This window comes from Piliocolobus tephrosceles, chromosome X (assembly GCF_002776525.5).
Source record: "Piliocolobus tephrosceles isolate RC106 chromosome X, ASM277652v3, whole genome shotgun sequence".
Taxonomy (NCBI): Eukaryota; Metazoa; Chordata; class Mammalia; order Primates; family Cercopithecidae; genus Piliocolobus; species Piliocolobus tephrosceles.
Window position 1 is genome coordinate 25,348,553 of NC_045455.1, and position 23,826 is coordinate 25,372,378.

Here is a 23,826-nt window from a genome sequence, read left to right on the forward strand (position 1 = left end):
TTCTTAGTATTGATTTTTTTATTGCACTGTTGTCTGAGCAAGGTTGGTCTGATTTCAGGTTTTTTTTTTTTCTTTAAATTTGCTCCAGATTGTTTTATGCCTGATTGTGTGCTTGATTTTATAGTATGTGCCATATGCAGGTAAGAAGACTGTATATTCTGTTCTTTTAGGTTAGAGAGGTCTATCAATGTTTATTAGGTCCATTTGTTCAAATATCCAGTTCAGTTCCTGAATATCTTTGTTTAGTTTTCTGCCTTGATGATCAGTCTATTTCTCTCAGTGTGGTGTTGAAGTCTCCCACTATTATTGGGTGGTTATCTAAGTCCCCTTGTCGGTCTCTAAGAGCTTGCTTTATAAATCTGGGTGCTTGTGTTGGGTGCATATGTATTTAGGACAATTAGGTCCTATAGTTTAGAATAACTCTTTGCTATTATGTGACATTATGTGATGCTTCACTTTGTCTTTTTTGATCTTTTGGTTTTGTTTTATTTAAAGTCTGTTTTGTCTGAAATTAGAATAGCCACCCCTGCCTTTTTATGATTTCCATTCACTTGACAGATTTTTCTCCATCCCTTTACTTTGAGTCTATGGGTGTCATTGCACGTGACATGGATCTCTTGAATACAGCATACCATTGGGTTTTGCTTCTTAATTCAACTTGCCATTCTGTGACCTTTATTTGGGGAGTTAAGCCCATTTATATTCAAAATTACTATTGATATGTCTGGATTTGATCCTGTCACCACTTTGTTAGCTGGTTATTATGCAGACTTGTTTGTGTGGCTGCTTTATGCTGTCACTGTTCTATGTTACTGTGTTTTTGTAGTGGCCACTAATGGTCTTTACTTTCCATATTTAGCACTCATTTTAGGACTGCTTGTAAGGCAGGTCTGGTGTTAACAATCCTCCTTAGCATTTTCTTGTCAGAAGAATCTGATTTCTCCTTTGCTTATGAAGCTTAGTTTGGCTAGATATGAAATTCTTCGTTGAAAATTCTTTCCCTTAGGAATTCTGAATATAGGCTCCCAGTCTCTTCTGGATTGCAGTTTCTGCCATTGGTCTGCTGTTAGCCTGATGGGGTTTTGTTTGTAAGTGACCTGCCTCTTCTGTCTAGTTGTCTTTAACATTTTTTTTCTTTCATTTCAACATTAAGAATTTGATGATTATGTCTCTTGGGGGTAGTCTTCTTCTGTAGTATCTGACAAGGTTTCTCTGCATTTCCTGAATTTGAGTGTTGGCCCCTCTACCCAAGTTGGGGAAATTTTCATAGCTGATATCTTGAAATATATTTTCCAAGGTGCTTGGTTTTTCTCCCTCTCTTTCAGGAACACCAATGAGTTACAGATTTACCTAAGTACATATTTCTCAGGGGTTTTGTTCATTCTTCTTTGTTGATTTTTAAAACTTTTTTTCTGACAAAGTTATTTCATACAGTCACTTTTCAAGTTCTGAAATTCTTTCCTCAGCTTGGTCAATTCTACTATCAATACTTGCAATTGGATTAAGATACTCTTCTAGTTTGTTTTTCAGCTCTGTCTGGTCATTTTGCTTCTTTCTTATAATAGCCATTTTGTCTATCAGCTTCTGTATTTTAAAATTTGAATCCTTACATAACACAGAGAGGGTCTGACTATCTCCTGCATCTCAATGATCTTCATTGCTATCAATATTCTGCATTGTATTTCTGTCGTATCAGTCATTTCAGCCTGGGTAAGAAACATTTCTGGTGAGCTCATGCAATTATTTGGAGGTAAGGAGATACTCTTGCTTTTTGAGTTGTCAGAGTTCTTACACTGGTTCTTTCTCATTTGTGTGGACCGCTGTTCCTTTAATCTTTGAAGTTGCCGTCCTTCGGAAATATTATGCTTTTATCGTTCTTCATGCCCTTGGGAATTTGATTATGGTATAAGGTGGGTGTGGTTCACTGACTTCTATTCTAGTCTGCTCCTGGGTCTTAGAGAAGCCCCCTCTGATTACTGTCTCCATGCTTGTGTTTCTATTGTAGGGTATTCTGGTCAATGAGGCTCCCTCAGGTAGGGGCTGCAGTTGGCATACAAATGGCATCCTTGCCAGGTCAGCCCCAATGTGCTGTCTGTGTTCTTCATAGGGAAACAAGGTCTGTGCCTGCCCACAGAGTTCAGGTTGAAGCAGGACTACTGAGGTAGAAGCCATAGCAGGTATGGCCCATCTGGGTATGAGAGGTGGGATGGCTAGAGTTGCCCCCACACCATCTGGGTATTTTTAGGGAAACAGGAGGTTTCACCCCTTGGCAAATGTAGGCAGAAGTAGCACCACGGGGCTAGAAACTCTAGCAGGTATAGCTTGCCTGGCTACCAGTGGTGGGATGGGTGGGGAGACCCACGCTGCCATCTGGGTGCTTCCTGGGAAAACAGGAAGCTCTAAGTCTTGTTTTAAATAACTACACATACTAAAAGCTACTAAGGATTAAATTTTAGCTTCCTATTCAGTGAATATTTTGAATAAAATTTTCAACTTTAAATAAATTTCAACTGAAATATAGGTGTTGCCTTACATAATGTTAAATACCACACATGGTTCTTTAGGTTGATTTATAAAATAGTTTTTCCAAGGACAGACATTTCTAAAATGTACCTGATAATGGGCATCAGAGTGCAAAATATCATCATATGCAGAATTTTGTTTTGTTTTGTACAAGAACTACGTAACTAAAATTTTGTATTTTAATTATATTCTGTCTGTATGTGTATGCATAAGTAAACTCAGATAACTACAAGTTCTATTTCAATTGGTAAAGTATGACAGCTAATAATAACCTTATGGTAGCATTCAGAGTAATGGCTAAGGTTTAGCCTTTGACAGAATAAATTTTTAATGACTTCACTTTGATTTCACAAATTGGATTTTAAAAATTAACCTATATCAGGATTCCACTGACTTTGTATTTGAAGTTATCTGATGACATAGATATACACTGGGATCATTTTATTATCTATGGAGTTCTGTTAGCATAGCCACGTGTTCATGGTTATTTGATTTTTTGTAGTGCATAGGAAGTGCATAGGAAAACTTGAAGATGAGTATAACGAAAACAATTTTGGAAAGAAATCTTTGAATGTAAATTTGGCTTTCATAGGGAGGTGTGTAAACACACTTTCAGCAGTTACTCTTGCTAAATTATTATATTTGGGCACACATTTTTTTCACATGTCAACTAGCTTTATACTGATTGTTCAACAAATTCAAGTCCCAGAGTTCTCTTGTGCTTCATTGTGTCACCAATGTGGATGGCAAACGTGCAAGATGAACATTTTGTGTGATTACATTTTTGATATCAACTATCCTAAACAATAGAAACTCAGAACTTATTTTTCCTTTGCACATGTACTTGTTTGGGCTTATTGCTGTTGAATTTTTTTTTTTAAATAATACAGAGCAACAAAGACAAATGCATGACAATATAACAAATGTAGAATTGTAGTTTTGAACCACAGATGACAAAAATGATCATTATAACAAAACATCTGGACTACTATGTGTTCTACTGCAGGATTACTCTTTGTATAATACGTGTATGTAAAATATAGCCAATAAAAATTGACAGAATTTCTCATTAACCCTGGTAGCTTTTGGTATCTTCTAACTTCAGCAAGGGTCGTGGCACACTGGCTGTTTTAAAGTGGCCAGGAAGGATAGCCACGTAGAAGAGTGTACCTCATTTTATTAGTTAGCATCCTGTCCTTAAATATGTTGGGTCTTTTGCTTCTGGAAAAGGTCCAGAAATTAAAATTGGGGTTTTGGTTGTCTTTCAGACCGAAATGTGTTAGAATTCAATTCTCTACCCATGAGTGTCTCACACAATACAATAGAGACACTATCAGAAGATGAAAGTAAAAATTAGAGATATGCCAAAACCATCCTAAATTAATCCATCCTAAATTAATGCAACTATTGATAATGATTTTAAACAACAAAAAATCAGAAACAACTGCTAAATGCACCATAAGGGTCTTGGGGACAATAAATATAACCTGGATATCTCCCAGGGAAACCAACATTTGGTCACACACAATATTGGGAAGTTCTTTACCATAGAACCACAACTAAAATGGTCACCTATTTAGAGTTCTGTTGATTATTCCCATTAGTTTGGGCAAGTTCATTTATTTCTATAAACTCATAAAGTTGATATGAAGATTGAGTTCTAGGACAGAGAAAAGCTCGAAGTCTGATAGCTAGAAATATTAAGAGTAAGTATCTAGATGGATTTTCAGTGACCATAAAAGTTAAATAATCTCATTTTTAGTCCAGTTACACTTAGGTACTTTGAGTGTATTTTAATAAATTTAATCTGAAATCACAACTAAAATTCTTATATCACAATGAACACACTTAAAAATGCTGAATGTATTTAAAAATAGAAAACACACTGAATTAAAGATTACTTGGATATTCAGTTGCTTGCTTAGTGATTGAGGTGTGAAAATGGAAAACTATGAGCAGTAACAGAGAGGTCCCTTTGCCATTAACATCTGTTACAGCCACAGTTATTAATATTGTTACCATTTTTCACAGCAGGAATGGTTTCCATCTCCATTTTACATTACAACAAATAATTTGGGAAATGATTAATGAGATTTTTAATTATAGATTGAGTTTATCTTAAAACAATCTGTGCCACTACAGCTGGAAAGGATCAGGCTTTAATTACAACCAGGAAAAACTCCACAGTGAAACCAAGCATGTCCATTTTAGGGTGCACAGACCTTCTCCATGCCTGCCTCACCTTCACACTTGACTGCTTACCTCCATTTTTTAACACATGGTGCTAATGAGGCCATGGCCATGTTTTCACTGCCCATATGTGCCAGTTAGCTTCACTGTTCCAGTGTTACAGATTGTTTTCGTAAACTTGGGCTGCCAACTCAACAATTTCTCCACTCATTCACCAGGGGATCTGGCAAAAAAAAAAAAAAAGAAAAAAGAAAAAAAAGAAAAAGAAAAAAGAAAAACAAAAGCATGGGTTATCTGTTGTAAAGTTCAAACAACAGCTGACTGCTTGGGGATAAGGTTAAGAAGGCTTCTCTTGAAAATCATAGTCTTCAAAATGTCATGTTAATTCAGAGGCTTCCTGTGACTTGATTACTTTTAGTTTAACTTTAAGAAATAACTATTTAAGGAAGGCAGCATAAAAATAACACTAGATCAGGAATTTGAAATCTGGATTTTATTCTGATCTCTTTTTCAAATAGATGCATGACCTTGAACTGCCATCAAATTAGCCTACGCTCATTATCTTTTGCAAAGTGTGAAGGTTGCCTCACATAATTGTCCACCGAGCAAGCTCTAATAGTTTATAACTCTATAATTCAAGATGCCAAGCATTGGAAGCATTGTTTGATGATGAGGCTTCAGGCTGGAAAGGGGAACTGATGCATCTTAAAAACTCGAACTGTGTCTCAGGCAGATGGTTGTTAGTTGTTAGTTGTCAGGATCTCTTGTTGAGCAAAGATGTGCTCCCACAGACTTACAGGTGCTTCTGTTTTGTAGCACTGGTTTTGCAGTTTTGTTACTTACAGGAGGAGTGCAAATCAGCCATCAGGTCAGGGGGAGAAATACATGATATTGGTCTTGATGAATTTGCTCACTAACTATCTTTCCTCTGTTTATCTCAGCAGACTTCTGCCCGGGGTGTGGAATGAGTACATTCTTCCCTGTCAAGTCCTGGCAATTATTTTCCACCATGAGCACAGTGCTCTTTTTAGCTTTGCATCACTGAGTAACGGTAAGGAGACAAGCACTCTGACAAGAAATATCCATCCTTAAAACCGTCTATTTATTTGTACCCAAAGATATGTTGTCGAGGGTAGAGGTTGGTGTCAAATCTTCTGATATATATGTGTGTATACACCCATACACACAGACACACACAATCTAGTAAAGTTCCTGTTTCCTAACTTAAAGAGGACTATAACTATATTTACAATAGGGTCTAACATAGGGACTTATTTCTTTTAACAAATATAGGCTAGATAAGAATTAGAACTAAGTTGGTAAAGCAACTCTTCTTGAGGGAATTAAATTATTATACCTAATAAGAAGCAAAGTATCCATTTTTACTATATCCATAGTAACTACAATGGGAGGGATAGAGTGGGAATGTTTTTATTTATGAATGAATAAAGTTGCATGGATTACAAGTTGAGAAATAACTCAAACTTGATGTTAAATATCAGTGCAAACAACCATACAGGCTTCAAAAAAAGTGTGCTAGAATTAATGAACGTGAAAAATAATTCAGCTAATCAGCAGTTTGATGGGTTTAGAGCAAAAATTAGAGAATGGAAGAAAGGGTAAAAGTATTGGAAAAACACAGTAAGGAATGTAAGTAGAGTGTGAAAACTGCTGCGGAACAGATTGCTGTTATAATTAGAGACAACATTTCACTCTCCTTTAAATACAAGTCCCTGGAAATTGCTCTGAGTGAAGGAAGGGGAGGCACAGCTGTTTGAGTGTACAGCTGGTGGGAAAGACAAAGACTAGAGTCAGTTAGACATAAACCAGTTAAAAAAGAAACTAGCTAAGTAACAGTAACACCTGGCTTGAGCATAACGACAAATATGCATTATTCTTAAGGAAATAAAACATAGAGGGTTTTTATGGAGAATAAGAAAATTTTCTTGCATGTAAGACTCTCTCCAACTAGTGGCTCATGCTTATAATCCCAGCACTTTGGGAGGCCAAGGTGGGTGGATCACCTGAGGTCAGGAGTTCGAGACCAGCCTGGCCAACATGGCAAAACTCTGTCTCTACTAAAAATACAAAAAATTAGCCTGGAGTGGTGGCACGTGCCTGTAATTCCAGCTACTCAGAAGGCTGAGGCAGGAGAATCGCTTGAACCTGGGAGGTGGAGGTTGCAGTGAGCAGAGATTGCACCATTACACTTCAGCCTGGGCAACAAGAGCGAGACACCATCTCCAAAATACATATATTTGGAGGGTCTCTCCAACTATTCATTGTACAAAGAGGTAAAATACCTAAATCTGAAAGAACAATATATATTGAAATATTATGAGACTAATAGCATTAATTGTAACGCTCACATTCAATTGTGTCCTTTGTTTTACATAAATCTTGAGAATAAGTGATCAAATACTTGGTGATTAATAAAAACTCTTCTCACTGTAATAGGCAAAAGAATATTCAGTAGGTGTCCTGGAAGGATACTCCACACACCCAATTACTGGTCTCACCCTTCCTCTGTGCATTCTTCAGAAACGTGCACAGACTCAACCTACTCATTTTGTCTTGCCATAAAAGTGCAAGACAAATGAGAAAAATGAATATGTACACTTTTGGTTTACAGCTGACCAAAATCTCAGAAACACCAGGATTGGACAGCTTGTTCTCTCATCTTTTAATGTTATCTAATATTAACATCTACATCAGATATTTTTTCGTAGTACACAGCAAACAATTCCTACCAGTGCCTTAGCTGCACAACTGTGCAAGCAGACCCATCCTGTAGATATTCTTAAAGAGGCTGCTATGATATTTGCCAAGAACACATTATCCTGTGAGTGAGGGTATTGTCTGAGATGAGATAGCAACTTTGTGAACTGACGCATAAGAATTCACAGACCATCTCTGTTTCACCTTCTTCTGATTATATTCACATGAAACCGAAGACATTTGATGATTCTTACCTCTTCAACACAGACAATTTTCCCTTTTCTAGTCTTCACCTCATTCTGCTAGGAAAAAAAAAAGAGATGTACAGAGAGGCAAGTTGTCTGATGAGATTCCAAATAGCCAAGATATCTTTCGTGTGTACCCCTTCCTCTCTAGTTAGTGCTCCGTGGAATATTTATACCTCATCATCATGAGAAAAGGAGCCAAATCTTTTCTGGTAAGTTAGAGATATTTTTAGTCAGAGTTTACGCTGTGTTTTACTAGCTCTGGTTTAATCAGTAGTTGTTGATAAATTTAGTGTGTAAAAGTAAGAGATGTAACAATCCTCATTGCATCACCCCTTTGCTTATATATAAAACAAGTATTTGTCATATCTAACTTTATATTTAAAGAGTCAATCATTTGTAAGAGTGTCTTGACTACCTATGCCAATCAATAAAGTGATTCTATTTTTATTTTGGAGGATATGGGTCACACGAGAAAGAATGAGACCAAATTTCTGATAACAAAGGTTAAGTATAATCTGAATACTGTTATTAGTTCAACAAGCAAGGTGACTCAAACAGTGTTTGCAAACAAAAAGCTTTTTGCTCATATTTCTTAGAAATTGTTTTACTCATTCATCAGAACAAAATTTTAGGTCAATTTCATAGTGGAACTTCTCTGAAGCCTTGGATTTGATATCATTATCTCCTATAATTTCCCATAATATTTCATATTTATTGATGACATGTAAGCATTTATTTAATAGCTATATTTCACATTAGAATATTTATGTAAAAACAGAGAAAATATCTATAGTGTCTGAAAGGACATGGCACATATTAAAAGCAAATAAATATTTACAGAGTATTGATTATTTTTTTATCCACCCATCATCTCCACAGATACTGCCTGAGCATCTGCCCTTGCACAACTTTCATTCTATGAGAAGGAGTGACAATAAAACATTTAAGTCAAATGTCCAGTTTGTAAGAAGAAAAGAAATGTTAAAGAAAAAAGAAAAAAAATAGAGCAGGGTGAGAAGGATTAGGACTGTTGGCATGGAGGGTGGGGTGGCCTAAGATAGGTTTATTGAGAGCATGTGATTAGAATAAGTCCGAAGGAGGTAAAGGAAATTTCCCTTGAATTTCTAACTGAAAACTGCTCCATACAGAAAAGAGTCAGGAAAATGCCTAGGATGTTCAAGAGACAGAAATTACTTTTGCTGAAACAGTACCAAGAATCCAGGTGCATTCTTATTTTATTTTCCCTTCCTAAGGAGTCATCGTATTTTTATTTTTTCAGAATGGCTTTACTGATTACCCATGAATTATTTTCACTGTTATGAAGACAAGAATCCAAATACTGTCTTTTGACACCACAGATCTGTTTTCCAACAGAGACATCCCTTCCTTCCATCTGAAATAACCATGGAGAAAATAGAGTTGAGATGTAATAGAGCTTAAAATCAACTTTATTAAATTGAATTTCTCCAGAATTGAGAAGACATCTCACTTTTCCTATAGCCTTCAGGTAAACACTTACAAAGAGGTATTTTAATAACCACTTAGGCACACAAGGACAGCTCTTCAGGTGGTCTCAGAGAGGATAAAAAATTGCATATGTCATCTGCCAGAACAGATACTAAATTACCTTGGCCTACAGAAACTTTCTATTTGCCTAGAAGGTATTTATTTTCCCACTTGAGGTGTTGGGAAAACAATAGCCTAAACTTCCTATGACAGAAAATACATCAGTGAAAACTCAGTGTCTCTTTAATCTTTTATTACATACTCTGTTACTGGTGGCCTAAACTTTTTGTGACAGAACATACATCAATGAAAACTCAGCATCACTTTAATCTTTTACTGTGTTGTCTGTTACTGTATCTCTGTGATTACTGTTAGCATATCATGATCATTTGTTCATTTTTCTTTGTATGCATGTTTTTTACGTTTCACACAGTATATTCAATCAAAATAATACGTAGATCACATAGGTTTAAATTGAATGCTTTCTGAAGCTTGTTTAGTCTGTACATTGAATGCTACCTTCATAAGTGCCTTATTTTTGGTAACATTTCAATATAATCAATCTATCAATATTTGTTAACATAATAGAAACTATTTGATTAACTGTAAGTATTATTTCACAACCATATCTCCCTTTGACTATTTGTGTTTTTGCCTTAGAAAATTTGTTGTAATTTATGCTAAAATAGGAAAAAATGAACACAACAGTATAAGCATTACCCAACTCCTTTTGAAATTTAATTCTTATGTATAATTTTATGTACATTTTATTTTACATAAAAATGTTATCTCCTGTAGTGACTTCTTGAATTAAGAGTGAATACAAAAGATTTAATATGCCTCTAAGATTTTTATACATTTTTACTGAATTGTGAATGCATTGAGCAATATTTACCATATCAATGTTAGAAATATCTTAACATTATGTTGAGGAATTGATATTCATACATAAAAAGAAAAATGAGAATATGTATAAATATGGTGTGTATACATGTTTGCATGTGTCTAGATTTGACCAAATATATTGTGAAATTAAAAATTATGAATACATTTGAGAAACAATCTGATAAAGAGAAAAAATACAGTGATAAGCCCCTGAACAATTTCAATTATTATGTTGAAATTTTCCTTTTCAGTGGATATAAAAGAGGCATTAAGCAAAATGTCTCCTCCTAAATTGTGTCAAATAAACCAAAGTTCACTTTGGGAGGAAAGGCAAGTATGGCCAACATCTTATTTAGTATTCAAACTGTGTATTAAACTGTGGTTTACGAACTTGTTTCATACGATGACTTGTTTTTTTTTCTTGAAACAAAGTCTCACTCTGTCTCCCAAGATGGAGTGCAGTGGCGTGACCTTGGCTCACTGTAATGTCTGCCTCCCAGGTTCAAGCAATTCTCCTACCTCAGTCTCCTGAGTAGCTGGGACTACAGGTGCCCACCACCACGCCTGGCTAATTTTTGTATTTTCAGTAGAGACAGGGTTTCACCATGTTGGCCAGGCTGGTCTCAAACTCCTGACCTCAAATGATCCACCCACCTTGGCCTCCCAAAGTACTGGGATTAGAGGCATGAGCCATGGTGGCCAGCCTCATATGTGACTTCTAATTAATTAATACGAACAAAATTTCTGTCTACAATTATTACATAAACATATAATTTATAAATGGAAAGACCTATAAGGGTGTAGCTATTTAAATGGTTTTTAAATATGTTTTTTTATTTGTCAGTTTATGTTATAAAATCTAGGAACTGACAAATTGTATAATTTAGCCCTACATATCCTGTTTGACTTCTGTCTTCAGCAAAAGTATGTGACTGTCTTCCTTCAGGGCCCATGTTAATAATAATTTAGAAGTGTTTTGTGCAGTTCTGATCCGAGCACCATGTATAGGTTCATTTCTTCTATAACACTTGAATTCAAATTTGAGAATCTTCAGAATTAATCAGGTAATATTTATAGAAATATCACTATAAAACCTCATACAGACATTTATTATATAAAATATATTTTTTTCTAAAAAGAATAAACAAACTGAATTATGACCAATAATCCTGGTGAGTTACTTTAAGTTGAATATGAACTGAATAAACACATAAAAGTAATTTTTCATATTTCAGCTTCATTGAATTAATGGTATTTCTTATCTGTTCTTGGAAAAATATATGTGTTTATAAAATTTACAAAATTAAAAGTCCATCAATATTTGTTAATATATAGAAGATTATTTTATTAAATGAAAATATTATTTCATGAATACATCTAACATTGAATAGCTATGTGTTTTTAATTTGGGACATACATAGTCATGTGTGGCAACATAGGAAAAAGTAGAACATGTATAACTTATACCTCCTTTCACCTTTGTGTTTTGTCATCTCAATTTCTAACTTCCATAATAAGTCAATAAATATCTGCAGTTGTCATATCAGTTAGAATTACTTTCAGTTGAATGAACCAGTAATTTGGCTACATCAGGATATTTTTTCTGTTCCATACGTAGTATTGAAGAGTATTGAGAGGAAGTATGGCAAGTCCATTATATCCTCAGTTACCTTAACTGTTTTTAACCTTCCATTCCACCTTCCTTAGCATGTAGCACTCATTCTCATTCTTGCAAAATGGCTTTTACATCTCTAGGCATCATACCTGTGCTCTAATTTGGAAGATGAAGCAAAGGAGAAAGGCAATAGGCAGAAGATACAAATGCATGTAATAGTTCTGCCAACTCTAACAAGCTAGAAGTGAGAGACAAAGCAAATTTTATTATATGAAAAGCATATACAAATACATATTTTAAAGTTTTGTCTATATATATAGGAAGATATTCTTTATACTATATATACCTTCTAGTTTCCTTTTGTGGTTAGAAACTGGAGATTAAATGTGGGTGATTAACAGCTGTTTAAGAGGAAGTGATAGTTTTTGCCAATAAGAGGATTACTGTAAAAATTTATTTTCCTCTTGGCTGGAGTCTTTTAGATTTACAATATTTTCAGATACTTTGTGGCATTCGAGTATATTCAAGTGCACTTTTTAATTTTAGTACTTGCTGTTTTTAGAAAAGTTTTAGATTCACAGCAAAAATAAGAGAGAGGCACAGAGATTTCTTATGTCTTCTCTGTTGTTACACATGTATACCCTCCCCCATTATCAACATTCTGCACCAGAGTGGTACACGTGTTGCAACTGATAAACCTACATTGACATATGATAATCACCCAAAGTTCATCGTTTGCATTAGGGTTCACTTTAGGTATTGTACAGTCTATGCAAGTGCACTTTGAAGAAAGCATGGGGTTGCTTACAGGATTCTATTAACATAATGAAGGGATTCCACTTGTGTAAATACAGCAGAGGGATATTACATTAGTCTCATTAACCCATTGAACCTCTTGGTGTTTCAACCCAACTGTAACAAGGCTTTTATGGAGTAGGGTAGACCGGAATGTTTGAGTGAAAATTAATTGGCAACACCAAAACATGCCAAGAGATTCTAAGTACATAAAACTAAATGTCTTTTGAAATGATTGTACATATGTCTAACTTTTTTTTGTTTACGTGCAACGGCAAACCTGTGAAGATATTTAAATTTTAATTTTATTGTTAATTTTTAGGAACACATAGTAGTTGTAAATATTTATAAGGTACATATGATATTTTGATACAAACCTATAAAGTATAATGATCAAATCTGGGTATTTGGAAGATTCATTTTCTCAAACGTTGATCATTTATTTATGATGGGGCATTTGAAATCTTTTCTAGCTATTTTGAAATATAAATACATTACTGTTAACTATATTTCCCTAATTGTGCTACCAAACACTAGATCCCTATCCTTCTATAAAACTTATTTAAATTCAATAGCTTATTGAAAATTCTAGAAAAATATCTGCTTTGTAGTAAACACTTGATGAAACGTAGTTCACTTATGAAACAAATAAATCATTTTCTTTAAACAACAGAATTCATTTATATACAGATTGTTTCTTTACAGTGTGGGTAGAAGCTGCCATTTTATAATTCACTGGTTTTCAAATTTTGGGAGCTCAAAACCCTTTCAAAATAATAATTTTATGCAGACCTCCAATGTAGCAAATGTTCCAAAAACTGCTGTAATTAAAACAGAATTCTCCAGAGCTCTGCTCCCTCTGCCTCTCAAGCCATCCCTTGAGACTTCTGAGGCAACTCTAAATTGCTGTAGAATTCTTGAAAGTGTATTGAATCTAGTAAAACAGGCCATGCAGATAGTTATACTTCTAGTTTAATATAACCTTTTCAATTTGGAATAAACTCATTTATCTATATTGTAGATTGTCAAATGATAATGAATTATGAACAATAGTTACTTTTTGTTCATTTTAAAAAGTAATTTTATTAAAGTTGCTCATTGTAATATGTTAAAACTTAAGAAAACTTTAACCTTGTGAGAAATAAGTTATTGAATGAGGCTATTAGTTTGAACCCCTCTGTCTTCTAAGTTATTACACTGTGCCATTCCCTACATTCTTTCTTTTGTGGTTACCTCTGTTTTCCTCATATACTAATCTGGGAATCAAAATGTCTTTATTTAATTATTTTAATTTGGATTTTTGTCCAACATTTAAAATCTAGATTAAGTGACAGAAACACATAACTTTGGATAATTTGGAATTTATGTCTGCGGCAATTTCAGCTATCAGAGTGCCAAAATAGCAGTAGTGGCTTCATTTGATCATAGTTCCTCTGGTATGACCTTAGTTCTTATACACTATCCAAGTTTGGCTTAATATTCCTCCCATTCTATAGGATCCCATTCTATTTTATCCCATTCTATAGGTTGTCTGTTGACTCTGTTGATAGTTTCTTTTGTTGTGGAGAAGCTTTTTAGTTTAATTAGGCCCTATTTGTCAACTTTGTTTTTGTTGCAATTGCTTTGGGTGTCTTTGTCATTAAATCTTTGTTAGGTCCTATGTCCAGGATTATAGTTCTTAGGTTATTTTTCAGGGTTTTTGCACTTAATCTTAGCCAAAAGACCAAGAAGCAATCTCCAGGGTTTTTGTAGTTTTAGGTTTTACATTAGTCTTTAATCCATCTTGAGTTGATATTTTTTAATATGGTATAAGGAGGGGGTCCAGTTGCAATGTTCTGCATATGGCTAGTTGGTTATCCCAGCATCATTTTTAAATAGAGAATCCTTTCCTCTTTGCTTGTTTTTCTTGACTTCATTGAATATTAGATGATTGTAGGTGTACAGAATTATTTTTGGGCTCTCTATTCTGTTCCAGTGGTCTATGTGTCTTTTTTTTCGTACCACTTCCATGCTGTTTTGGTTACTGCAACCTTGTAACATAGTCTGAAGTTAGGTAATGTGATGCCTCCAGCTTTGTTGGTTTTGCTTAGATTTCTCTTGGCTATTTATGCTCTTTTGTGGTTCCATATGAAGTTTAAAATAGTTTTTTCTAATTCTGTGAAGAATGTCATTGGTAGTTTGATAAGAGTAGCACTGAATTTGTACATTGCTTTGGGCAATATGGCCATTTTAACAATATTGATTCTTCCTGTTAATGAGCATGAAATGGTTTACCATTTGTTTGTGTCATCTCTGATCTCTTTGAATAGTGTTTCATAATTCTGAATGCAGAGGACTTTCACCTCGTTGGGTTAGTTGTATTCCTAGGTATTTTATTCTTATCATGGCTATTGTGAATGGCATTGCATTCTTGATTTGACCATCGGCTTGTAGGTTGTTGGTGTATAAAGGTGTTACTAATTTTTGTATATTGATTTTGTGTCCTGAAACTTTGCTGAAGTTATTTATCTGCGTAAGGAACTTTTGGGCAGAGACTGTGGCTTTTTCTAAGTATAGAATCATATTGTCTGTAAACAGGGATACTTTGACTTCCTCTCTTCCAATTTGGATGCCTTTTATTTCTTTACCTTGCCAGATAGATCTATCGAGAACTTCCAGTATTATGATGAATAGGAATGGTGAGAGGTCATTCTTGCCTTGATCTGGTTTTTAAAGAGAATGCTTCTTGCTTTTGCCTATTCAGTATGATGGTTATGGGCTTGTCATAGATGGTTCTCGTTGTTTTGAAATATGTTTCTTCCATGCCTATTTTGTTGTGGGTTTTTAATATGAAGGGATGTCAAATTTTATCAAAAGTCTTTCCTTCATTTATTGAAATAATTATATGGCTCTTGTTTTTAGTTCTCTTTATGTGATGAATCACATTTATTGATTTGTATATGTTGAATCAACTTTGCATCCCAGGGATAAAGCATACTTGATCATAAGGGATTGTGTTTTTGATGTGCAGGTAGATTCAGCTTGCTAGTATTCTGTTGAGGGTTTTGCATCTATGTTCATCAAGGATATTAGTCTGACATTTTCTTTTTCTGCCATGTCTTTCCCAGGTTTTGGTATCAGTATGATGTTGATCTCATAGAATGAGGTAGGGAGGAATTCATATTCTTTCATTTTTTTGGGATAGTTTCAGAATGGTACCAGCTCTTCTTTATACATCGGGTAATATTCGGCTATCTGATCCTGGGTTTTTCTGGTTGGTAGGCTTATTATTACTGATTCAATTTCAGGACTCATTTTTAACTTGTTCAGGGATTTAATTTCTTCCAGTTTAATCTTGGTGGTTGCATGTTTCCAAGAATGTATCCATTTCTTCTAGGTTTTGTGACTTGCATGCACTGAAGTGTTCCTAGTAATCTCTGAGGACTTTTTGTATTTCTGTGTGGTCAGTGTTAGTATCCCCTTTGTCATTTCTGATTGTGTTTATTTGAATCATCTCTCTCTTTTTTCTTTATTAGCCTATCTAGTTGTCTATTTATCTTATTGATTCTTTCAAAGAACCAGCTCCTGGATTTGTTAATCTTTTGTGTGGTTTTTTGCATCTCAGTTTCCTCCAATTCAGCTCTGATTTTGTTTTTGTTTTTGTTTTCCTTGTCTTCTCCTGGCTTTGGGATTGATTTGCTCTTGTATCTCCAGTTCCTCTCAGTATGATGTTAGATTGCTGATTTGAGATCTTACTTTTCAATGTGAGTGTTTAGCACTATAAATTTTCCTCTTAACACTGTTTTTGCTGTGTCCCAAAAATTCTAGTATGTTGTATCTTTGTTCTCATTAATTTCAATACATTTCTTGATTTCGACCTTAATTTTATTGTTTACCCAAAGGTCATACAGGAGCAGGTTAGTTAATTTCTATGTAATGGTATGGTTTTGTGTGGTTTTCTTAGTATTGATTAGTATTTTTATTATGCTGTGCTCTGAGAGTGTGTTTGGTAAACGAAACTCTGAGAGTTATTTTGCTTTTGCTGAGGATTGTTTTATGTATGATGATGTGATCAATTTTAGAGTATGTGTCATGTGCAGATGAGAAGAATGTATATTTTGTTGTTTTGGGGTGGAGAGTTGTGTAGATGTCTACTAGGTCCATATGGTCAAATGTCAAGTTCGGATTCTGAATGTCTTTGTTTAGTTTTCTGCCTCAGTGGTCTGTCTAATACTGTCGGTGGGGTGTTGAAGTTTCCTATTATTGTGTGGAAGTCTAAGCCTCTTCATAGGTCTCTAAGAGCTTGTTTTATGAATTGAATACCCCTATGTTGTGTGTGTGTGTGTGTGTGTGTGTATATATATATATATATATATATATATATATATATATATATATTCTGGTTTGTTGTCTTCTTGTTGAATTGAACTCTACCATTATGTAATACTCAACTTTTTATTTTTTAATCTTTGTTCATTTAAAGTTTGTTGTGTCTGAAATTAGAATAGTAACCACTGCTTTTTTATATTTTCCATTTGATTGGTAGATCTTTCTCCATTCCTATATTTTGAGTCTATGGGTATCATTGCATGTGAGATGGGTCTCCTGGAGACAGTATACCATCAGGTCTTGCTTCTTTGTCCAGTCTGCCACTGTTTGCCTTTTAATATTGGGGCATTAATTTTGTTTACAGTCAAGGCTAATATTGATATGTGCAGATTTGATCCTGTCATTATATTATCAGCTGGTTATTTTGCAGACACGTTTGTTTGATTGTTTTATAGTATCATTGATCTATGTACTTAAGTTTGTTTTTGTAGTGGTTGGTTGTAGTCTTTCCATATTTAGCACTTCTTTCAGTGCCTCTCTTATGACAGGTCTGGTAGTAACAAATTCCTCTAACATTTGCTGGTCTAAAATAATATTATTTCTCCTTTGCTTATGAAACTTAGTTTAGTTGTATATGAAATTCTTGCTTGGAGATTCTTTTCTTTAAGAATGCTGAATGTAGGCCTTCAATCTCTTCTGGCTTGTTGGGTTTCTGCTGAAACATTTCTTACATGCCATTTCTCTCTAGCTGTCTGTAACATTTCTTCTTTCACTTCAACCTTGGAGAATCTGATGAGTATGTATCTTGGGGATGGTCTTCTTGTGTAGTGTCTCATAGGGATTCTCTGCTATTCCTGAATTTGAATGTTGGCCTCTCCAGTGAGGTTAGGGAAATTTTCATGAACCATAACCTAAAATGTGTTTTCCAAATTTCTTTCTTTCTCCCCTTCTCTTTCAGGGATGCCAATGAGTTGGAGACATGGTCTCTGTATGTAATTCTATGTTTCTTGGAGATTTTGTTCTATTCTTTCTTAAAAATTTTTTTGCCTGATTGAGTTAGTTTAGATACCCAGTCTTCAAATTCTGAGATTCTTTCCTCAACTTGGTCTATTTTGCTGTTAATATTTGTGATTGCATTATGAAGTTTGTGTAGTGTGTTTTTCAGCTATCAGATCAGTTTTTTTTTTTTTTTTTTTTTTAATAATGGTCATTTTATTTACCAGTTCCCACATTGTTTTGTTGTAAACCTTAATTTCCTTGAATTGGGTTTCAGTTTACTCCTGAATCTAGATGTTCTTCATTCCTATCCATATTCTGAATTTGATTTCTGTCATTTTAGCCACTTCATTCTGGTTAAGAACTCTTGCTGGTGAAGTAGTGTGGTCATTTGGAGGTAAGAAGAAACTCTGGCTTTTTGAGTTACCAGAGTTCTTTCTCATTTGTATGGCTTGGTGCTCCTTTAACTGTGGTGTAATTTGAGTAACGTCAGTTGACTTCTTTTCTATATGTTTCCAGAGGGCCAAGGTTTTGTGCAAGTCTTTATCTGTAGCTGAATTCTCGTCCATGGTTTCACAGGAGAGTATGTTAGCATTTTTGGTATTGAAATTTGGATTTTGATCCAACAGATGGCATGTAAGCAAAGGATGTGTAGATAGACTTTTGCTCAGACACATGGCTCCTCTGTATTTCATCATGATTGCAGCCATTCTACTGCTCAATGCTCTGAAAGTGTATGCTCCTCTCCCATTTAAGTGCTGGCTGCAGTTCTCAACTTGGCACTCCTGGGCTTCACACTGCAGCACTGGGGCAAGCTGAGGCTTTATGTTCCCTTTCCAGCTAGGAGGCAGCAGGAGAAGGGACCATGGCAGTGCCTGAGGCAGAGGACCTTTTACTTGTCTCTTGGGGCTCCACCCCAGAGAGAGACGCAAAGTGGCTTTCCATTAGTGTGATTGACCTGTGGCGGGGCAGCTGTGTTCTGGACCAAAACCAGGGCACCTTACCTGATGATGAGCAGCAGCAGGAGCAGACAGACTTTCAGTTGCCTCTGGGATCTCCACCTCAGAAAAACACAGAGCCACTGCTACTGGAAATGGTCAGCAAGAGTCTGGGGCTGGTGCACTGCTGGCTCAGCTGTTGGTCCCGCTTGATGAAAAGCTTGTGGTTGAGGGCTCACAGTTAGGAGAGAGTGGGCAACTTTTCAGATGGTGACTGTGTTGTGTTGGAAATGAGTAAAGTCCACAGGCTCTTTGTTTCTTCTCCAGTCTTGGGGCAGCAGGGACGGAACTGCTGCAGGGACAGAGAACCTTGCCTTGCTTCTGGAAGTCACTCTCAGGGAAACACAGAGCCACTGGCAGTGGAAATGCTTGGCTGTGGGTAGGAGACAGCTGTTCTGTGTTCCCAAGCTGGGGGCCCTGACTGGTGAAGAGAGAGGGGTGGGGGCTCACAGGGAAGTGAGACTGAACTCCTTTCTGTATAGTAGCTGTGGTGTCCTGGTGACCTAGTGCAGTGATCAGGCCCTTTGTTCCTTTCCAGTTGTGAGGGCAGTAAACTCATTACCACTGTAGTTGCAATGGGAGAGGGGCTGTAGGTTGTTTCTAGGATTCCCTCCTCAGAAAAATGCATAGTTGTCACTGATTGAAGTGTCCAGATGGGGAAAATGTGGTTGTACTGGGGGTCAAGGTGGAGAAACACTGCCCAGTGAAGAGTAGTGGAGGGAAGGACCTGTGTGGAAAACAGTATGTCCACTTTCCCATAAGGTTGCTGCACTATGTCCCGGATCTTCATCAGTTGCCAATCACTGTGCTCCCTCCCATATCTGAGGGCAACAGGAGCAAGGGCTGCAAAGCAACAAAAATGTTGGCCTGCCTACTTCCTTTGGGAGCTCCATCCCAGGGAAATGCAGGGCTGCTGCTGGCCCGAGAGCCAAGGCAGGGGGTGACTGGAGTCCTGGGTCTGGAGGCTGTTCCTAGAGTGGAGTAGCGGGGGTGTGGGCCCACATGGCAAACAGCTATACTGTGCTGGGGGTCTGGATTAGTCCCTGATCACTGCACACCCTCTTATCCTGATGGCAACAGTAGTGGGAGCTGTGGAGCAGCAAAAATGGCCACCCGTCTCTCCTTCTGGGAGTCTCATCCCAGGGAAGTGCAGAGCTGCTATTGGCCTGAGAATTTAGGTAGGTGGTAGCGGTTCACTTTTTACAAATAATGAACTGGCATTGAGACATCATTATCACTAAAAGTCCATCGTTTACATTAGAGTCACTCTTGGTGTTGCATGTTTTATGGCTTTTGAGAAATGTATAAGAATATGTATCTACTATTGTAATACCGTACAGAATACCCTCACTGCCCTAAAAATGATCTGTTCCCCACCTATTTATTCTTCCCTCCTCCCTTACCCCCTGTTAACCACTGACCTTTTTACAGTTTCCATAGTTATGCCTTTTCCAGAATGCCAGAGTTGGAATCATACAGTGATTCTATGGTCTTCAGATTTGCTTTGTTCATTTAGTAACACGCATTTAAGGATTTCCCATATCTTTTCTTGGCATGAGAGCTCATTTTTCTTTGCAGTGAATAATAATTAATTCATTGTATGGATGTACCATTGTTTATTTATTCAGTAACCTATTGAAAGACTTCTTGGTTGCTTCTAGGTTTTGGCAATCTTGAATAAAACTGTGAACATCAATGTGCAGGTATTTGTGTGGACATACATTTTTAGCAGATTTGGGTAGATACCAAAAAGATCAAGATAAGATTGCTGAGTCATATGGTAAGAGTATGTTTGGTTTTGTACGAAACTGAAAATATCTTCCAAATTAGCTGTTCTGTTTTGCATTCTCAGCAGTAATGAATGAGAGATGCTGATGCAGCATTTGGTATTATTAGTGCTTTGGATTTTAGTCATTCTACTCTTGTCATCTATATTTAATTATGCTGCTTTTCAGATGTCTTGCTGTTATTTTTCTTGATATTTTCATTTGTGCTTCATAAATGTGTGTCCACAGATAATATCTAATCATAAAATAGGTGATATTTCATGAACACATCAAATATGACAGTGATTTGCCCAAAGAATTTCATAGTGATTTATTTTCTTTGGATATTCTGAATCTCCTTATTGCTCCTTCCCCTGAACAGAGCAATAATTGTGCTTTTCCTCACATTGTGTTCAATTAAATTATCTTCTTTATTGAAAATACACTCCCATTCCTCCTTTGGGTAATTAGATTTTATCTTTTTCTAAACACTTTAACAATTTCCTTCTTAGCATATATATTTTCCTTATTGCAGCAGACACTGTTTGTCACTTTTCTGTCATTCTCATTTCTTCACCAGTGGATTCCTGATTTTTCTTAGATGTAAAAGTGGTCCCAGAGTAAGAATTTATGTAATTGCAACAATCTGTTTCCATTTTTTCCTCTGACAGGCATAGTAGAACTTGGGCTACTCCGTTCTACTCAACTAGACAGAAAAGATGTCATCTGTGATGTCATGGAACAACGTTTAGTTTCTTGACAATAATAGAGAGAAGTGAAAGGAAATCTCCTTGGCTTCCTTCTTCCCTTCTTAATAAATGTGGGAAGATATAATCATTGCAGTTATGGCAGCTATCCTATGATTATAAAGGAAGAATTACCATGATGAAAATGCAGATGGAAAAATGAAAAGAGCCAAGGATTGGATCTGTGTGATAATTTTCACTCATAAAACCACCTACAGTACCACCTCCCTTTTAATAAGACACTCAGCTGATATTTCCTTACTTGAGCCAAATGTATCCTGATACCCTCCTAGAAATAGATTTAGTGTCAATGACCATGCCCACATCTTTGAAACATTATCAATAGTATTTATATCAGAAAAAGGTGTCAGCTATTTGTATTTCAGCCCTATTTAGGCCTAAAGATCTCAGGTGCAGGGTATTAGTTAATCAGATATTTTGTCTGTTCTTAAAATTCATATTTGAAATATAAGAAATTTAAGGCAATGTTTTAATTGCTTATGTGCGTCTTCACCATATTTCATGACACTTTGGAAAGAAAATCAATAAATGCGTTGTATTACATATGCCATCTGTCAATATGTAGAAAATATGACCACTAACCTTTATAACAGTTCTGGGTAAAATTTTTAGTATCATTTTTTATTTTCCTTTTTATTTGCCTTACAATTTTTTTTTCTTTTGAGATTGGAGTGGAGCTAAATGGGCTGCACAACCCCTTCTTGATGACAAGCAATTTTCTTCCCACTCTACCAAATAACTCTCACACTAAACTTACATTTTACATAACGTTTTCCTGTATTTTATTCTTTGTTTTTTATTTGTTTTTTTGGAGATTTGAGAGCATTAACTAACAGTTAAGCCCACCTTTTGATTAAAATTCTCATTTTCTTCCATTAGTACTTGAAATGAAATCCAAAGTTATCACTGGAAATGCTGTTAACACTCTTTCTAGCTGTATCTTTATAAATCTCCCCGCCAACAGTGACACAGTTGCTAAAGTTTGCCAACATTTTTCCAAACACAGGCCCTAGACCTTTCCAAGCAAGGGTCTGGGGTCCTCTTCTAGAGAGCTTTACTTCCCATCACTTAGCCTTCACTGTAAATATTACCAACTCAGACAGACTAGCTCTGTTCACCTCTCTTAAGGTTCTGCATTTAGCTGCTCAACTCATGGTTACTTTTATTGATTATTTTATATTGTCTTTCTCATTCTGAGTATATATTTTAATCTATTTTTCTGCTTCTTAATCACTGTCAAGCCTTCTCCCCCACCACCATCACAAGTTACAACCATGACAGTGTGGATCTTTAAAATTTCACCTTTATGGATCATCATGTTTGGCAAACAATTACTTTGAAACATAATTTGAAATAAATAGGTAGATAAATAAATACATAATTATCTATAATTATGATAAATAAAAAATGTTTTTAGGACTCATTTTCCTTCCTTCATTCCCTTCCAATAACTTGAGCTTTAGTCCACTCAACAAGTGGGTTTACCTTTTCTCTTCTCTTTCTACTGCCCCTTCTCTAACTTCCTTTGAATTTCTTTTTATTCTGCTGAGAAATTAACTTAGGACGTGAGTATCTTCTTCCATCCACAGAGTTGACATGAAAGCTTCTATTCCCCCAAAAGCCTATTTGGTTATTTTTCTAAACAAATACAAACTTTCTTGAAAGCCTACTGGTTAAAATAATATTTTAATGCCTCAACAAATTGGGTAACCCGTGTCTTTACTTCATTTAAATAGAGACAAAAGCAATTTTTGCCATTCATCCCATTGAGTTATTATTGAATTGTTTTTGTGACATTTTAAAAATTAAAAGTCTAGACATTTTATACTCTTGCATCAAATATTATATTTTTCATATTCTTAATAAATTACCTGTAACACTGATTGTGCTTTTTCTGAAAAAAATCTCTTCATTCTTCTTTCATGACCATTAAATTAACAAATAAAATTTGTTTACTAGATTCCATTTTTCAGAAAGTTTGTAAGTATCATTGAGCATAGTCGATTTTAAGAAATATGACAAATACAGAAGCAATATTGTAACAACGTAGAGTCACCCTTTAGTTTTAGAAAAAAAGTAGAGTGAACTTTTTTTATATTCACATATTTCCTTGTTTCCATAAATCTATTATAGATATGGACACACATACAATCTCATCAGATATGCATTTAAGATAATTCTACATACTTTTTAATATTATGTTCTAAATATTTAAGCTATTTTGGATACTTAACTGAAATAACTGATTAATTTTATTGAACTGATCTACATGGCTAATTAAAATAATTAATTTCCCAGTATTGGAATTAGACCAATATATATGCAAACATTATTTCTGCAGAATACTAATGTGATTGTGGAAAAGCTATTTGTTTCTTAGAGCTACAAATTTCTCATTTTTAAACAGAGAAAATGTCTAAATTTAGGGAAGTCACAGAGATGAAATTAGATAAGCAATATATTATATACACTAAATATCATATATGTAATTGTGATGATATATATTATATA

The 23,826-nt window shown here is 35.4% G+C and overlaps 1 long non-coding RNA gene across 1 annotated transcript in view; it reads right to left on the reverse strand.

Moving 5' to 3' along the window:
• Positions 1 to 5,191: 5,191 nt before the first annotated feature.
• Positions 5,192 to 23,826, reverse strand: part of LOC111551796 — a 40,779-nt gene continuing 22,144 nt past the window's right edge. The window contains exons 4-6 of the long non-coding RNA XR_002734465.2: positions 11,741 to 11,841; positions 7,686 to 7,730; positions 5,192 to 5,779 (exon numbers count right to left, since the gene is read on the reverse strand). This is a non-coding gene — a long non-coding RNA (uncharacterized LOC111551796). The remainder of the gene's footprint in view (positions 5,780 to 7,685; positions 7,731 to 11,740; positions 11,842 to 23,826) is intronic.